Source organism: Lemur catta, chromosome 13, assembly GCF_020740605.2.
Source record: "Lemur catta isolate mLemCat1 chromosome 13, mLemCat1.pri, whole genome shotgun sequence".
Taxonomy (NCBI): Eukaryota; Metazoa; Chordata; class Mammalia; order Primates; family Lemuridae; genus Lemur; species Lemur catta.
In genome coordinates this window covers 58201023-58209697 of record NC_059140.1, presented here as the reverse complement: position 1 = coordinate 58209697, position 8675 = coordinate 58201023, and positions in this window count along the sequence as shown.

Below are 8675 nucleotides of genomic sequence, written 5' to 3'. Positions count from 1 at the left end.
CCGTCTTCACTCTCCTCTTCAAACTCTACGGTCTGGCACTAAAGGATGAGTAGAAGCTCCCAGAACATGCCCCATTGTCTCTCATTCCCAGGACTTTGCAGATGCTGCTCCTCTGTCCTCATCACCTTCCCATCCCTTTTCCTGCCTCTTTCAGTCCTTTCGATTCTCAGCTAAGACTTCTCTCCCTGAGGTAGCCTTTCCGACCCCCAGATTTGGTTAGATGCTACTTCCTCGCAGGCCACTAATGTGCTGCTTTTAACTCCATTTAACCTGATTCTAATGGCCCGTTTGCTTGTCTGCATCCTCTTTACCCCTAATGGTCTATAAACTTTTCAAAGGCGAGGCACATGATTTGTTCCTGTAGATTCCTTGCGCCTGGAACTGCTCTGTCCCCAGTATGGTCATCATGAGCCACAGGTGGCCACAGCACTTGAAATGTGACTACTCTGAATTGAGATGTGCTAGGAGTGTAAAACACACTCCCAACTTGAAAGACTTTGTATTAAAAAACAGGTAAAATAATTTTACATTCCCATTCATAATATTTTATGTTGGCCACTTATTGGAACGATGTCTTCGAATATATGTATTGTGTTAAATAAAATATAATATTAATATTAATTTTCCCTGTTTCATTTTACTCTTTTTCATATGGCTACTGGAAAATTCAAAATTTAAAATCACCTATAAGACTTGCATTTGCGGCTCACATTGTATTTCTATTGGGCTGTGCTGGCTTAGAGTGTATTTTCTGGCTTGTGTGTTAAATGAATGAATTGGTAGAGGGATCTCTATGAAGGGGCAGGTGACTGTCTTCCCACCTCGGGCTCAGCGCGTGTTGCTTTGCTCCAGGTGTGACCCTGCAGCCCTCTCCTGCTCTGTGCGCTGAGCTAGGCAGCCTGGCTGGCAGTGGTCTGTGGGCCTGAGTCCTTAAGGGATGGGGCAGCCTGGGACGGAACAAGCCTGTGAACTCTGTCTTGCAGGAATGCTGTGCACCTGTGCCCGTATTTTCAGGAATAAAATATCAATGCAACATCCTGAACTGAACAGGATAGATGCTGATTTTGAATAATTGCAACGTCCCATGACACCATAAGGGGAGTTCATTCTTAGTAGCAGTGGGTGAAGACATTTTTCTTACTGGAAATCCTTCATTTTGCAATATCTTGATACTGTAATCAAACAAGATGTACTGACTAGCTTGAGAATTTCCCAAGGAAGCCTCTGCAATCTTGAAGAACAAAGAACCCCTTTCTTAAAGAGTAATTGGAGCTTTCTTTTGTGTATAGAACTTTGAGTTTTTCCTTATCCTGTGCTTTGTGGGCTGATTGTGTAACCAGGTTGGGAAAAGGAGGAGTTTAATAGACTGCTTATCACCGTCGGAGTCTTTGAACTCTAACTTTCTGAGGATTTAGTGGTTGCTTGGAATAGCCATGGGCACAGTGAGAACATAGTTTTCTGGAGATGCTATAGCTCCAACTGGGCACAGAAATTCTCGTGTCTGCTTGACATTTTCAAAGCCATATTTTTAGTACACAACAGGTCCCAGTTCTTACAATTATACCCAGCATTTACATAGTGCTTTTACAATTTTCAAAGTGCTTTCACACACAGAATCTCATTTGGTCCTTACTTTCAGTGCTCTTTGAAACAAAACTCTTCTCAGAGTTTTCTACACTTGCTGTCTTCAGTCTCTTTCTCCTCACTCTTTGGTAACGCCCCTCACTTGTGCTTCCAGGCACCCCCCTCTGTGGACACCACTCAAATACAAGGTCACCATGACCGACACATTGCTAGATCCAGTGGTCAATTCTCAGTCTTCCCATCTCACTTGACCCATCTAAATCATTGACACAGTCGATCGCTCTCTCCTCCTCAAAATTCTTTCTTCATTCGACTTCACGGACATCACACTTGCCTGGCTTTCCTCTGGCCTCACAGGCAGCTCTCGCTAACTTGGCTGTGAGCTCTGCATCTTCTTGACTTTCAATCCTGGAGTCTCCCAGATCTCAGACCTCAGATGTCTTTTCTTTTCTATCTATACTCACTTCATTGGTGATTATATTATTGATAAGGTAACAATTTATAAATATTTAGCATGAGCCTAGATCTCCCCTCTTAATTCCAGACTCACGTGTTTAACTACCTACACGCCATTGCTCCTTGGTTGTCTTAAACCTATCTCCAACTTCATATTCCCACCCTGAGCCCCTGGGCTCCCCTTCTGAACATGCTCCTTCTGTGGTCTTCGCTCCTTCTCTAGCATCAAGTTTCATCCCAAGTGTCTCACTGTTTCCACAGCTGTCACCCTGGTCTGCACCCTCATCATGTCCTGCCTGGGTTATCTCAGAAGTCTCCACTCTGGTCTCCCATTTCTGCTCTTGCTCTGTACAGTCCAATCTCAGCAGAGCTGTCAGAGTGATCCCGTTAAAATGCAAACCAAGTCATGTTGCTTCTCTACTCAAACAGCTCCCGCTTGCCCAGAGGAAAAACCCAAATGCTTCTAGTGACCCTGAAGGCCTTAGCAATGTGGCACTTCCTGGACCTCAGACTGCTCTCTTTCTCCTCATTCCACACCAGCAACACTGGCCTCCTTGGGGTGTCATTCAATTCCAGGTGGCACGGCTGCCTTGGGCCTTGCATTTGCTAGTCCCTGGGATGCCTTCCCTTCAGAGAGCCTCGTGTCTTTCTCCCTTATCTGCTTTGCATCTGTTTCTCAACTGTCTTCTGCCCACAGGCATCTTCCCTGACCACCCTACTTCAGCATGCAACCCCTGCCCCCTACCTTTCCCTGTTTCCCTTTGCTGCTTGATTATTTTCTCCATGGCATTTAACACCATCTAGCATACTATATATTTTACCTATTTTTGTATTTTCCATTGTCTGTCTCAATCCGTCCGATCCATGAGGGCAGAGTTTTTTTATTTTCATTGCTATATCCTCTGACACCTGGAATAGTGCTTTACCTATAGGATGCACTCATTAAATATTTGTGAATAAATGAATGAACAGTTCTATCAAATCACATTATTATTATTCTTTTGTCCACTTTATGAAGGAATTGGGAACTAAATAAGACTCAAAACAAAAGGAAACATTCACAAACACACACATACACACACTCTCTCTTTCTCTCTCTCTCATACAAAACAAAACTTGATGCAGCACAGACATGGGATAACTAAAGTGTTTGACCCGGGGACGGAGTGGGGGCACTGGGTCAAGATAGAGAATAGACCATTAGTTGGTCTGGTTACCAAGAGAGGGTTGTAACTAAACAATAAACTTAAAAAATTCAGGTTAATGTTTTACAGATGTATATTTTAAAATAATCTTGTAAACTTTTCATTAAATATTAATTTTCATAACATCAAAGCAATAGTCATTCCGACTCTAAGCACATTAGCAAAATTTACATACTATGAGAAAATTTGAAACTGCATAATGTCATTATATAGGAAGAAAAGTGCAAAATCCTCAAAAGTGAGATTAAATTGGAGAAGCCCCAGGCACTGTCATCCCAAGATTTCTGGGTCCCTGAGGTTCTAGCAATTAATTGCCAATTGCCGCTGGATAGGCACAGATGACAACTCAAAGAGTACTTCTTCCACCCTGATGCGCAAAGTCCAGTTTTAGATGATACAGATTAGAAAACAATGTTTCACGTCTCATTCTGGGATACTTCCTCCTGCAGGAAGACTTTCTTAGCTGCCCAGAATTGATTAGATGCCCCTTGCTGTAGCTGCTTCATGGATGTGCAATGTGTGAGTTATCGAGGCCTCACGTCTAGAAGGGCTTCACACTTAGTTTAATGCTTTGCTATCGCTGTCTTAAAATTCTTAGTCATTTTTGAATAAAGGCCCCACATTTTCATTTTTCTCTCTGTTGCACAGGGGCCAAGTCCTGCCAATAAATCATAGCTGAGTGAGGTAAGGAGTGCTAAGTGAAGACCAGGGTGGAAAAGCAATAGCCAACTTCAATTATGTTTATATGATCAGAGATGAGGTCAAGTTATTTGGTAGTTTTGTGAAATTTATTTGCATAAATTTCCTGCACATGTTTGGCCATGGTATCATTTAATGATTCATTAAATTTTGTTCCATTTAAATAGCAGTTTCAAAATTGATTTCATTGTGTTCTGATTGTTTCCCAGAACTCATAAATCTGAGTTTAGTGATATAGCATGTTGTCTTCTGTAATACATTTTAACATTATGCTGCTGTTCCCATGAAGGAGGGGGAAATGTAATAACCAAATTGCTACATTCTTTTTTTTTTTTTTGAGAAAATTTTCTTTGCTTTTAAAAATCAGGTTCTTCAACTTTGAAATCTTAAAGCAGTAATTGCATACCTGAAAGCCTATAAAAGCTAGCAGGTCACGTATGTAAAGGAAAAAGGCCAGGTGTGGGATGATGAGGATGGCGATAAACTGGGGAGTGTGTGGCCCTTAAGGGGTGGCTGCTCCCACTCCAGCTCACCAAGATCATAGGGAACGTAGACGAGCGTGTGAGATCTGTCTTTCCCCAACAAAGGAACCCAGACATAGAAATTTTTGTGAAATCCCTTGATTTTTAAAAATGTGGGCTCAAATAAAACACCATGTAGCTGCTTTTGTAGAGGTAATTTTTGACATAATTCCTTCACTGTGTCCCAAATAGCATTGACACATTTTTCAGTTCTCTCCTATGATAAGCTTTTTAAGATAAAGACAAAACTATGCCTGTTTTCATCTTGAGGCTCTTGAGAGAGAACTTTGGTAACATTTAACACTTGTGAAGAAATGTGAAGTTTGAAATCCAGTGATGGCAACCCACAGGTTAGCTAACCTCCTGTGTGTGAGTGGGAAGAGACATTTGGTACAACTTCCAATGTTCTGGTAACCTCCAGAAGCTTCTCCATCATAGCTGAATCATGCTGTGTGCTCTACGTAGCACTGTGCCATAGAAACAGACTGTAAGACAGAAATGTAATTAAAATTTGTCTAGTAGCCACATAAAAAATAAAAATAGACAAATGAAATTAATTTTAATAAAATCTTTTATTTAACTCAATATATTAAAAACATTACTTTCAATATGTGATTAATATAAAGATTATTGATGAGATTATTTTAAATTCTTTTCTTTTATATAAAATCTTTGAAGTCCAGCATATATTTTGTATTTAAAACACATCTCCATTCAGACTTGCCTTATTTCAAGTGTTCAATAGCTGTATGTGGCTAGTGGCTACCATCTTGTAAAGTTCAGGTCATGTTGTGCTTCTGTGCCCAAAGTTACCAAGCTAGGAATTTGGTAGATCCAATAGTTTTGCTCACTATTTTGGACTCTTTGCCCTTCTCACTACAATGGCTTGCCCCTAGTGCAAGCATTCTAAAGTATAGAATTCTGACACCTAGGTTGGGCTTAGCATGTAAAGGGTATCTTAGTTTGGGTTGCTATAATGAAGTACTATAGATTAGGTGGCTTATTAACAATAGAAATTTATTTCTCATAGTTCTGGAGCCTGGAAGTCTGAGATCAGGGTGTTAACACGGCTAGGTTCTAGTGAAGGACCTTTTCCATGTTGCAGACTGTTGACTTTTCCTCACATGAAGGAAAGAGGGCAGAAAAGCTCTTTGGTGTTCTTTTCATAAAGGTACCAATTCCCTCATGAGGGTGTCACCCTCGTGATCTAATCACGTCTTAAAGTCCCCATCTTCTAATACTATCACATGAGGATTAAGGTTTCAACCTTGAATTTTGGTGGGGAGGGATACAAACATCCAGTCCATAACCCAGGATTTGAGAAGATTGGGGCAGGGAAGTAACGGAAATAGAAAAATACAAGTTACGGCTAAATCTGAAAATGCTGAGTGGTTGCAGGTGACAATGAATTGAATTCCAGGTGACAAGGTCCCATAGATGCAGAAAGTTTGCCTCTTTCCCACAGTGAGAGGTGTAGGGGGCTGGACACATGCAACTAACTAGGGAGAAGACTGGTCTCACTGGGAACTTAGATACTAAAACTCGGGTGGGTGGGATGTGAGGTCAGTAGAGGTGTCTGCGATAGGGCAGATCAGCAAGAAGAGGAAGGTCTTCACTTCCAGTTGGAGAAACCAACTTATCCGGGCTTTGAGGGGCAACTGCGTGATTTACAGTGTCCAAGAGGTATGGAAAACTCAGATGTTGATGCGGGGGTGAAGTGAAGATGTGCCTCAATGAGGTAGCCAGGGGACAACAAGGGGGCCGGCTCTGATTCTAGGTCTCTGGGCAGATTCTATCTAGTGATGTCCAGAGATTAACCTGAGGTTTGGTGACTCCTGAGTCCATTTACTGCTGGCAATGGTGGTGGGGTGTTTCTTGACTGATCAATATATTTTTGAACACTGTTACAGCTCATTAGTCCAAACTTCTTCTGTGGAGGGTATAAAGTTTCTCTTTTTCCTAAAAAAATGAGTATATGCTACCTTTCAACACTCCTGTTGTTGTTCCCTTTCCACATTGGTACAGAAGTTTGCCCTAAGTGGCCCATTAGTTGCCCTTTTTATAATACTAGTTTGGTTCTGAATTTTATCAACATGGATGACTTTGCTGCAGATTGAAAACATTAAGTATTTGGTTGAAAGTTCCGTAATTTGAGGTTTGAATCTACTAAACCATGATGAGATGGTTAAATCTTGGTAGTACCTGATGTAAGATATGCTTAGGGAATTAGGATGTTGATTTAGGGGTTTGGGTCAGGCTGAAGAACAACTTAGGAACTGTAATCCAAGGATGAGTTGCCAGGGTGGGCTACGTGAGACTGCAGGGGCATGGGCATAATCCCGGCCCTGGAGAGAATTCAGGTTGCCTGAGTTGTTTTGTGTGTGCAATTTCTCTTGCTTGGAATTCACCCCCTTTCTCCAACACTAATTTAAAAAATAAGTATTTTCTCCAATAGTTATTTAAGAATTTCTTTCACAATTCTTATTAAAGCAACCCATTCCTTCATGCATGCATGCATTCATGGTTTTGTTTGTTTACTAAATATATTCCTTGGTCCCCAAACGTTTATTGGACACCATGTGCCAAGCACCGGGCTGGATGCTGGAGATTTGAAGCTAAGGAAGCCATCCATCGTCTGTCCTCAAGAAGCTCACCACCTGGTGAATTCTCACACTTTAACCCACCTGGGCTGGGTTGCCATAGTCTACCCAGTCATTTTTCAGTATTCATGTAATTGGTTTTGTGTTCAATTTATTGTTTATATTGCTAGTATACTCCCTGGAGTGGCCTGGCTCCCCTAAGTGACTAGATATACTCATTAGCAAAAATTCTGCTTTCTTCTTTCTTCATAACTCATCATAGGGCCTGCTATTTTGCACACAGTAGGCTCTAATGCACATTGTTCACTGAAGGACCACTTTCCAGGGTACATAAATGGTGTCAGTGGATTATTACTTTTACACGTGATTACTGGTATTGCTAACAGAGATTTGAGGGGTGTTGAGGACGAAGTCAACTGACATAGAAAGCCTCTCTTGTTGATTCTGCGTAGACTAAACACAGCCTCTATTGTCCTTGTATACACCAGAGACCCTAGAGACATTCTCTTCTGAAAATACCAGTGTGTGTTTGACATTGGCTTTTAATGACAGGAGGATTAAATTAAGGCTATATCTGTGTGGATATCTTCCTTGTGTGTTGCAACTGTTCAAGAAGTACAGCTTTGGGGAGTTCCTCTAATGAAGTACACAAATAGCAGCTTTCTTTCAAGCTGTCAGTGAGGAATGCTGCATTACTCAAGTGAGTTTCAGTGACCCCTTTACTCTAAAGGGAGCCCAGGGTCTGAACACATTTTTTTTTTTTTAACATATAATACACTGCTTGCTTTGCAGCTCTAATAATTTTCTCCTGTCTTTGAGGCTGTCAAATAACCAGGAGGCTGCTTGATTCTCAGGACAAAGGTATTTGCAGAGAAACTGATCAAACTATTATTATTAATAATCTCATTACTGAGGCATCACCAATGCTTTTGTGCAGTTGAGGGTACCAAATAGATTAAAGTTTTATTCTGGAAACTCTGGAGCATACAGGAACAAATCAGCTTACGAGCACAGTGGGAGCTGGTGATTCTTTCCTGGCTAAGCCACTTTGTGCTTGGGAGAACTGCTGCCTCATTTTTGCAGGAATGCAACCCCTCTGGTAAGGGGTCTTCTAAAGAATTGGCCATCGAAGCCTTTAAGGGTAGTTGTGACTGCAGGCTACCATTGTTAATGAGATTATTTTTTCCTCCTGACAAGGGCACCAACATGCTCCTTGAGAAAAGGGACAAGGAAGGTTCATTACAGCCACAGGCAGAGGCTACCAGCAAATGAGAACAGATTTTGCCCTTTGCTTCGGTGGGAATCAGGAGGAGGAGGGGAATTGTGATGGGAGGCAGAGACACTCTCTCTCTTATGTCCATATTCACAGAATTCAATCTCAGAATCATGGATCCAGTGCACATGCTTATGTGTTCCCTGCCGAACCGGGCATCTAAGTAGGTAGAACATTTGGTCAAAAAGGCCAAGGCTAAATTGCTTCCCATTGGGAACAATAAACTTCACAGCACATATTCTACTTCCATAATAGGGTTCCCAGATAAAATGCAGGCCATCTAGTTCAATAGGAATGTTAAATAAACAACATTATTTTAGTATAAGTATGTCCCAAA